This window comes from Zalophus californianus, chromosome 7 (genome assembly GCF_009762305.2).
Source record: "Zalophus californianus isolate mZalCal1 chromosome 7, mZalCal1.pri.v2, whole genome shotgun sequence".
NCBI lineage: Eukaryota > Metazoa > Chordata > Mammalia > Carnivora > Otariidae > Zalophus > Zalophus californianus.
The window spans coordinates 48,931,971-48,942,456 of record NC_045601.1 but is presented as its reverse complement, the minus strand read 5'-3'; the positions used below and the strand labels follow the sequence as shown (position 1 = coordinate 48,942,456).

Genomic DNA, 10,486 nt, shown 5'->3' with positions numbered 1-10,486 from the left:
CTGCCATTTACTCTCTTTATTCTTAATCTACCAGCTATAGGTCTATGGCTAATGCTGTTTTGGAGCCCACATGTTAACTTCAATAACAACCCATAAAATAGAGTCTAGTCTTTAATCTATTTGACAGTTTAAGGATATGTGGAGACCAGCATTCAGTATGGTTAAGTGTCCTACACAATTAAATTGGGAACTTCCAATTTTGCATTCAAGTGAAGTCCACCTTCATTTTATTATTCCTTTACAATAGAGGAAACTGACAAAAGTCACAGATGCAAATTGCACCTTTTCTGATGATCAATTTTAGTGGCTCCTTTGGAGTATGAGTATGTTCAAGACCACGTGTTTCTCTTCTTGCATACCTCTTTTAGGATTTGGTGAAATTAATTCATCCAACAAATATTTATTGAATACCAATTATGTGCCATATACTATTCTAAGTCCTTGAAATGCACAGTTAAAATATATGGCCAAAGAATTCTGCCTCATACAGTAAACTTCCAGACTGTAAATTTCTGATAGAAAGAGGAGAACTTATTAATTACAATGCAATTCATTAGACAAACAGTTTCAAGCTCTAATAATCTTGCACTTCTGTAGCACATTCAAGAAGAAACTATGGTATTTGAGAAGTGAGAATATAAAATGCAAAGTCCAGTCCTCAAGGAACATGCAGTTTCTACAGGCAGATAAATCACATATACACATAACTTGTATTAGACGTCATTAAGAATCATTTTAGATTCCCTGAGTATCATCTGTTTCTAGGGCCTGTGTTTGCCTCTGATTCCCAGCTGCCATTGGGTTGGCCAGCTCTGAATAGGCTCAGACCAACCACATGTGAACAGAGCTTGACAGCTGCTTTGCTCCCTTCCTCACTGCTCTTCTCTCACCTTGCACCCCAGAGCTTTGCTGTCCGTGCTGAGGTTTAAGTTGCAGGGAGGATAGCTCTACTACAACTGGGAAGAGAAAGGGAGTTCACCTACCAGAGAACCAAGTTTTACCAATGAAAACAGGAGCAGACAGAGAGTTATTTCTTCCTTCTTCACTCTGGACAGGTTGTCCTGAAATGCAGGTGTTCATATGGACTCCGTCAAGATGGTTCTCAAGAATAACCAGTTAGTTGTACTTGATACCAAGCAGTATCCATGTCAAGAAGTCACCTTCTTGAACTTAATTTCTTTCCTCCCTCCATGACTTGCTCTCTTCTCCTTTTACTTCTGCTTCTTTGTGATCACTCTCTAATTAATTATTAGCATATAAATTTTTGTTTCAGTCTCCATTTTCTAGAATAAATTATTATACATGGAAAAATGTGGCAATGAGTGCAAGAGGGTTGTGAATGATGTGATATGAAGGTATAGGAAAAGAGGAGTTTTTATTCCCTCTACATGTGGCTTCTAAGCATGTCAGGAAAGTGACAAGAAGGAGGTAGAAGGTAGAGGTTTTGAGTTTTATTTTGAAAAATGAATATAATTCTAACAGATGAAGATAGATATCGCTGGTGTTCCAAGTCAAGTAATGGTAAACAAAAGTGTGTCCAAGAGCAGTAATCTAGGAAAGATTCTTTAGGAGAAAGCTGGAGGTAAGGCTAACAAATCAGGTAATTGAAAATCTTGAATACTATAGACACTCAATACTGGAGATTGTATACTTTTGGGGGGTTGTCACATTTGATGCCGTATCAACAGGAAGCCAGAACTCCAAGGAAGGAAGAGCATTCTGGACCTATCCTTAGATATTCTGATTCAGTAGATCTGGTGACACCTCGAGTCTTCATTTCTACTGGTCCCCAGATACTGCTGATACATCTATTCAGGGGCCACACTTTGAGTAGCACTGGTTTAGAAAAGATTTGTCCTTTCCTATTCCTAAACAGAGGCAGCTCAGACCTGTGTATTTCTAAATATGGAATATGGCCTTTTTAGCCATCCTTTAAGGGCTTTCTGGGTACATTTGCATTTTAGGTGGGTTAAGACATTTATTATAAGCAATTTATAAACATGCTGGATTTGTGCACAACTCTGTGGTTGATGCCGATATAAAAGCGTTGCCAGCTAAGTCTGAAATTAAACTTTTCTAATTAACTCAACACCAATACACTTTCTGCAGAGAAGATCAGTTTCCTGCTGGAACAGGGCACAGAAAAGGAGGTTTTGATGGATGAGAAATACCCAGATTCTCATGAGAAAGATCATACTATGAGTAAGTAACGAGGGCCTCAAATAAAGAATGTTAAGAGAGGTAAGTCTCCAGAGATAGTCTTATCTCCCTGTTGTAAATTTCCTTCTCTGCCACTAGATATTATTTAGCTAAGAGAGTGATCAGTTTTGAGTAGATTTCAAATATAAGGGCATAGGGTATGTAATCTAAAATTTATACACTGATCTCACAGATTTCTGAGTCTCATGCTGAGTGCCACACCTCCAGAGGAAACAGGATGGGATAAAGCAAGCCATGTAGTATGAGATACCATTGAGATTACTAGGGATGCTTGCCTTGAAAAAGAGATGTCTTGTGCTAATGGTTGTTGGATGTGACAAATTTCATTTTCCCAAAAGCTGCCATATAAAATACTGGGAGAAAGATAAACAAAAGAAGGGTAATGAATGAAAGCTAGAATGAAACAATCTATATTCAACATTATAAAATCTGTCCATATAGAATGTGCAGCTTGGAGAATTTTCCTCCATTAGTGGAGCTATTCAAAGTTAAATTAGGTTAGCAGACTATTAGTTAGAAAAGATTTTATAAAGGCTTGGAAAAATCCCTTGTCATTAGTTCCAAAATGACAGAGAAAAAAATAATATATATATATATTTTTCTAACTGAATAAATAATATATACGTATGTGTATATATATATATATATTCTTTTTTTCTAACTGAATATTTGCATGAATTTTATAAGACCTGCACTTGTAGATGAGTATTTCATTTTGTTCATGGGACTAGAGACCCCACAGATCATTGTAAAAGCTAAAACGTAAACAAAAAAGGCATCCTCCCAACAGGGTACTGGATCTACATTAAACACAGCAGGCGCCTGTGAACACTTAAAGCCCTCCGTGGGAAGTGATCATCTCATGGCTCTTTAGGTTTGATTGAAATTATTGGGTCCTTTCCATGCTGTGTCCTGGAGTATAAAGAGAAATTATTTGATGGCCTAATAAGTGAGAGTTGAAAAGGAATTAAGTTAAGAATAGCTTTATTTTCTTGTAGTGTTCATTAAATTATATTCATAAAGTGTACTGTCAAGTTTTCTTAGAATGTGAACTATTTAGAAATGCTATAGTTGGTGACCTCAGTAGAGTAAAATCATTTTATCTTGCTGCTATCGAGAATTTTTCACATTGTATTCTCAGTAGCATAAATTTTAGTAAAGATTACTTTACTAAGGAATTATGGCAACTAATATAGAAAGGGAGAAACTCATTGCCCAATCTTATTCACATCTTTATTTTTGAGAGGCAGAGAGAGAAAGGGAGGGGAGGGAAAAGGAAAGGAGGGAGAAAACAACAAATTTCAACACTTAGCATAAAGGGGGAGCACATAAAATAACAATCATGAAAGATCAACGGAGTTCTCTTTAAAATATCTCTTACTGGGGCGCCTGGGTGGCAAGTTTGGTTAGGCACCTGCCTTCAGCTCAGGTCATGATCCCAGGGTACTGGGATTGAGCCTGAGTCTTGAAGTCTTCAGGATCCCTGCTCAGCGGGAGCCTGCTCCTTCCTCTCCCTCTGCCTCTCTCTCTCTCTCTCAAATAAATAAATAAATAAATAAAAATCTTACACTTTTTTTTTTAAATGTCTCTTACTGACTTTTTAGTGTGAATTTTGGGAGTCTACATGTAGAAGCAGAGACATAATATGTAGTAAAATACGGGGCTCATTTCTTTTCAGTTATAAAAGGAATAGATATCTTATTCCCCCATTTAAGTATTACTTATTTATCACACCACAGATTCAGATTTCAGAGAATACCAAGCAAAATAAATACAAAAAAATCTATGTCTAGCCATATCTTCAGAAAGTCAAAGAAAAGAGAAAACCTTGAAAGAAGATAGAGAAAAAAGCAAACCTTACCTATAAAGGAACTTGTCTTCAGAAATCATGCAAGCAAGAGTAGAGAGAAATATTTAAAATGTTGAAAGAAAAATCTACCAGCCCAGAATCTTGCATACAGCGAAATGACTTTTCAAAAGTAAAAAAGCAATAAAGACTTTCTTAGTCAAATAAAAATTGAGGGAATTTGTTGCTAAGAGACCTGCCTTGTAAGAAGCTCCAAATCATGTGCCTGAGGTCGTGTTCTAGTAAAGATAAGCATTTGGAATGAAAGCTACAAGTGTGGTTACTACATGAATAGTTTGCTTCATAAGAAGCTTTGGAGTTGAAATCAGCTTTTAGAGATGGCCCTACTTGGCTAGGTCTTTACTGTCCTGCATCTGTTATTGGATGAGAGCTGCCCCAGAAAGGGGTTTGACCTGGTGTGAGGGGGCTCTATGCAGCTGAGGCAATCCTAGGAGAGGCTAATATCACAAGGCTGCCTTCAGACAAGAGGCAGCTCATACCCAGTGGCAGAGAGTCAGGAAAATTACAACAGGGAGATGAGATTATCTCTGATACTTTAACTCTCTTAATCTTTATTTGAGGCCCTCATTACTTACTCATAGCATGATCTTTCTCATGAGAATCTGGATATTTCTCATCCATCGAAACTAAGGATAGGGTCCAAAATGCTCTACCTTCCTCTTGTTAGGATGCAGTTTTGTTATGCTACTGTGTTAAAAAAAAAATACATGGGAATGGAAATCAAGGATTAGAAATGAGATTGGCCCACTTTGGGAACTTGTACATAGAGAGATATGGGCTCTACTAGTTTAGAAACTCTAGTTCCCAAAGAGGTGAACAGAACTGTCAGTGATAAGGGTCTGGTTTATGTAACTAGATAAGCCACTGAGTCCAGCAGACATCCTAGCTGAAGAGCAGGACTCTAGAATGGATAGTGAAGAAGTAATATAATGACAATCAGTACTGGCCCTGAGATGCTGTATTGGTGAGAACTAATTTTTCTTGCTATCCTTCTTTTATGTTTAGCTTCAGGAAGAGACATCCACCAGAATCTGCTAGAACTGCTCCAGAACATACGTGAAGAAGTGGGTCAGAGTGGCATAACGGGTGGACTGTGGTGGGTGCTGTAATGTGCTGTCCAGATTCTTTTTCAATGACCATTTCTTTGTCCCAGTCTTTGGGACTGCTGTTGGCAAATAGCCTTCATATGTCAATTCAAGAATTGACTCTGCTGAAGACAGCTTCCTTAACCAAGATTCTACTTCTTCTTAAGCGTATCCACATCGAATGACTGACTGATCAATGTAAGAGTACAAAATCCTGGCAGCAGTCAGCCATGACCCTGCCCCTGTGAATCAGGAAACCTGGTGACAAGCCCCCACCCCTCTGTGGGGCCATTCCAGCCTCTGGGGACAAGGTGGCCGCCTGGGTAAAGGCTGTGGCTGGGGATGAGCAGTGAATCCTGGCCAAGGTGGTCAGTTATAGCCATGCCACCAACAAGTATGAGGTAGATGACATTGATGAAGAAGGCAAAGAGAGACACACCCTGAGCTGGTGGCACATCATCGCACTGTCCCAGTGGAAAGCCAACCTGGAGACAGATCCTGAAGCCTTATTTCAGAAGGAGCAGCTCATGCTGGCCCTGTATCCCCAGACCATCTGCTTCTACCATGCCCTGATCCACATGCCCCCACAATGGCCCCAGGATGACTATTCAGTCCTGTTTGAAGACACCTTCTATGCAGATGGTTACTCCTCTCCCCTCATTGTGGCCCAGAGGTACGTGGTGGCTTGTAGGGAGCCCAAGAAAAAGTGAAGAGGACTGGCAGACTCACAATCTCCTGCCACCCTCACTGGGGAATGCAGCAAAAGATTTCATGGCAAATATATATTGTTCCCCTTTAAAAAAAAAACAAAAACAAAAATACCAAAAAAAAAAAAACAAAACTAGATCTATTCAAATCCAAAGCTCCCCAAAGGATCTTCCAAGACTGTAGCTGAGACATCTCCCTCTTTCTAATCCATATATCTTCCCTTTCCTTCCCACAGCTGTTAATCTCAAGGGAAGTCTTTAATCAACATTCTACATACTAAATTCTGCTTCTGAGTCAGTTTATTCTAAAAGTTATGTCTCTTAAAAACATTGTGATTAATATTGTTATATACTTATGTAGTCAATTTTTATTTATGTCTACCCATGTGTTTACCTTTTTACTTGCTTTTTATTTTTTCCTATATTTTCATATTTCTTTCTGACATTAATTTTTTCCTTTTCTTTTTTTAAGAATACCTTTAAGTATATCTTTTAATGAAAATATATTTGGATAGATTTTTTTCAGAATTTTGTTTGTTTTTGAAATGCCATTGCTATAGCTTCATTTTGGATATTCTCACAGGATATAGAGTTCTTGAGTAGTGATTTTTTTCTTTCTTGCTGCTATAACTTTCTGAATACAACCCCATGGTCTTTTGACTTACAACTTTCCATTGAGAAGCCAGCTGTCAGACTAATTGACCTTTTGAATATAACCTGTCCATTGTCTAAGATTTTAATGAATCTTAGTATGAAAACATTAGATCTTGAATCAAGAGCTTAATTTCTTTGATTAACTTTGGAAATCCTCTGCCATTATCTCATTGAATATAGCTTTTCCCTAGTTCTATCTTTGTCCTCTCCTTCTGGGATTCTCAATACAAATATGTCAGTCTTTCTATTCCTTTTATCTTCTGTCCTTTCTTCACTTGTCTCTTCCAGGCTTCATTTTGGGTATTCACTTTTAAGTCTTCCCATTCACTAATTCTTTCCTGCATGTTTCTAATCAGCTAGCAAACCCATCCATTTAATTCCTAATTATTGTTATTTTTTTTAAATTCTCAAATCCTGTTAGTTTTTTTACATATATTTCCAGTTTCCTTTTAGAATTTCTTGTTCTGTCTTTTTATTTTTTTGACCATACCATGAATGTTTATTTTAATATTTGTATCTGACAACCTCATTATGTACGTACTCAATTGGTCTGTTTCTATTATGTTTTTCTCTATAAGTTTTCAATCATATTGTCTTATCTCCTTTTGTGTCGGGTAAGTTCTGAACAATTACCAGAAGTTGTATATAAAAATTGTAGATTTTATTTGACACCTATCATAATGTCTATTTCCAGAAAGAGAAATGTTTTGTGCAGACAGGTAGAGGCATTAGCAGTCTTTAATTCAGTTTCAGGGATTGAGTTTATTACCTAGATCTCATTCCTTTTGGTGCCTGTTTACTTTTGTTTATCCTTAATTCAGAGTTTATTCCTTTAGGATGTCAACCCCAATCTTGGGGAAGTTATTAGGGTCTTCACTTCTTGGTGACTTTGGAATCTTATTTCTGTTGCCCTAACACCAGAAGATTGTTAAAGTTCTGATCTAATCCAGAGTGGGCGGAGTCCCTAGAGTAAAAAGTATTCCCCAGTGCTGGTCTTGACCCTCTGGGATTTCTTCTCATTATAGATCTTGACCTATGAGTCTTCATTGCCTTGTCAGCAGCTTGGTTATCTCAAGCAGATTTTTAAAAATATTTTATCCAGTTTTTCTAGTTGTTCTCAGTAACAGATTTGGTCTGATTTACCTAGGCCGCCATTACCAGATGCAAAAGTCCAGTGATAAGCATTTCTTAAGTAGCCTCTCAAAACATTTTCAAGATACACTGTACCTGAAAATTCTATAATGTTCATTCATGTTTGCATTGATTTTCATTTATTTTATCCATTAATCTCTATTTTCTCCTATCTAAGTTGCCTAGCCACAACTAATGACACAGTTAGGAGAATATAGATCATTTACTGACACATTAGCTGCTCCAATTTAATTAGAAGGCAGACATTCCTAACCCAATCCTCCCCTCCTCCCTTTTACAAAAAAAGAGTGAAAACTTAGAAGGACATAGAAGACATTTCTGATTCGATGGAAATCTTAAAGGAAAAATAACCAATCAAATGATCAATACCCACCCTTAATATTCTAATCTTGAAAGTTCTAAGATCTCAAACGTAGGCAAAAATGAGACATTGATTTATTTAGAAGCTATTCCTATATTATATGCATTCTATTTACATAGCCCAGTATCTTAAGTTGAAGTTCCCAAAGTTAGACACTGGGATGAAGAATAATGTGGAAGTAAAACTAAAAAGTGTTCTGAGGAAAAATCAGTAAAGGATTGGGGAATTTGGAGGGAAGGAAAGGAAAGCACCCTGAAGTATGAAATCCAGCAAAGTCCCATGGAGGACAGATGGGTAATTATGAATCAGTTTTCCAGGGAACTCTTGAGAGTGGAAGTCATATGTGACTCATACCCATCAAAGTGGAACTTCCAGATGCTAAAGGGGATGTGGGGTAGCTGAATGCAGGGGAAGAAGCATAATGGTAGGAGGAACACATATAGGGAAAGAGGTCACAACACACTCCAAACAAAGTTTATTACACGACTATATGAGTTGATAATGACCTTTAAGTGCCATTGAAAACAAGTACCATTGAAAATAAGTTCTTGTTAAGGTATCAGATGAATGTAACAAATTACTGGTTCCCAATTTTAGCTTGGAGACATTTCTATTGTTTCATCCTTCTGGACATTTCCCTCTTCTTTGTTTTGAACATCCTCTAATTTGTTGACCTACAAATAATCTACATTGTTTTTCTGGACTATTTTCTTAATAACACATTAACAACTAAAAATTGTGCTGTCTTGCTGTCTTCTAAGCAGTAAAGTTAATGTAGTACTGTGGTAGAAATTATACTATATGGGTCCCATACTTAGGTAATTTTCAAGATAAGGCCAAAGTTGGAGCACTTACACAGATGTCTATAAGTAAATTCAAAGGTCACTGAAGTGATGTCTATTACTTTGTTACCATTCAATAAAAAATAAATAAACACAGATTTCTGATTGCAAAGTCAATTTAATCAATTAATCTATTAATAGGAACTTACTATGTTCATATAACTTTGTTAGGAGTTGCAGGATATATAAACTTTTCGTTAATGGATGTTTAGTTGCATGAGTGTTGAAAAACAATAAATATTACATATCTTTACCCTCTAAAATTCCAACCAAAAATTTAAAATTAAATGTGGTAACCAAATAAATGTATTGCCATTAATTCTGGTAAGCCTAGCCTGGAGAATCTATTTTAGATGTGGGGAAACCATCTGACATTTGATGCTCCGGTCCCCACTCTATCACCCACCCCATCTAAAACTTGAGATAATCCACCTGAGAGGGAGAATTTGTGTCTGCAGAGCAGATAACTCTGATCCAGAATTCCTGCCTCATATGCAAGGGACCCAGGCAGCTGAACAGAGTGAGATGTCCTCCAGATCTGTCTCTGGAAGGCATGCCTGGAGAAAAGAACCAAACACCCTGCTGACAGGAAGATAGGGTTAAGTAGAACAGGCTCCCAATCCCCTGAATTAGGTCAGCTACTTCTCTTCTCTGGTGGGGGTTGGGGGATAAGGAAGAGTGAGATTTAAGAAAAAACATGGATGGAGCACCTGGGTGGCTCAGCTGGTTAAGTGTCTGCCTTCGGCTCAGGTCATGATCAGGGAGTCCCGGGATCCAGTCCTGCATTGGGTGCCCTGCTCAGCAGGGAATCTGCTTCTTCCTCCGACCCTCCCCCCCTCATGCTCTCTCACTGTCTCATTCTTTCTCTCTCAAATAAATAAATAAAATATTTTTTTAAAAAAGAAAAAACATGGATACTCACTTTCCATTTCTAATAGATGCGCTTCCCTGTTTTAGAGGCCAAGATAGGAGAGTAGAGGATAGTATTCCCTTCATTAAATGTTGTCACTCTACCAGTTGCCTCCTATAAGCTTGGGATCGCCTGAGAGGAAGGGCCCTTGCACAATCTCTAGGAAGAGCATTTCTAAGAACAATAGGCCCAAGAGGAATCTCCTTGGGGACAGAGGTCTTGTCTTACATAGCTTTGAGCTACTCATAGTGTTTTGGGCAAAGAGGAGGCTCAATAAGAAATTGTGAATTTTGTTTTATTTTACTTCGCTCAATTTTGCTTAGGACCACAGGATTTAAATTTAAATCACTGCAGGTTTAATTACAGTGGAAAAGAAGGGAACGAGAAAACCACTTTAGTTTACAATCTCAAAATAAATGCCAGGGCAGTAAAGGTACCATGAGGAATCTATTGGTAGCACACCGGAGTTAGGCAACTCTTTAGCAAATTTAGCAATCAATTGATATTTGTCTGAAAATTCAAGGCAACAATTTCCTTTGGTGGCATAATATGTAGATAAAATTCTAAATGAAAGCTCTACTGGAGCTATTGGTAATCACAACACTTGCACAATTAATTTCAAAGTACCATATATTATTTTGTGGGCTAAATTACATGTCTCACAAACTTGCACATGCCATATACACAT

General features: G+C 37.6%; 1 pseudogene; it reads left to right on the top strand.

Annotated features, from left to right (window-relative positions):
* Positions 1–1,463: 1,463 nt before the first annotated feature.
* Positions 1,464–5,882, top strand: LOC113927876 (annotated as a pseudogene).
* The last annotated feature ends 4,604 nt before the right edge of the window (positions 5,883–10,486 follow it).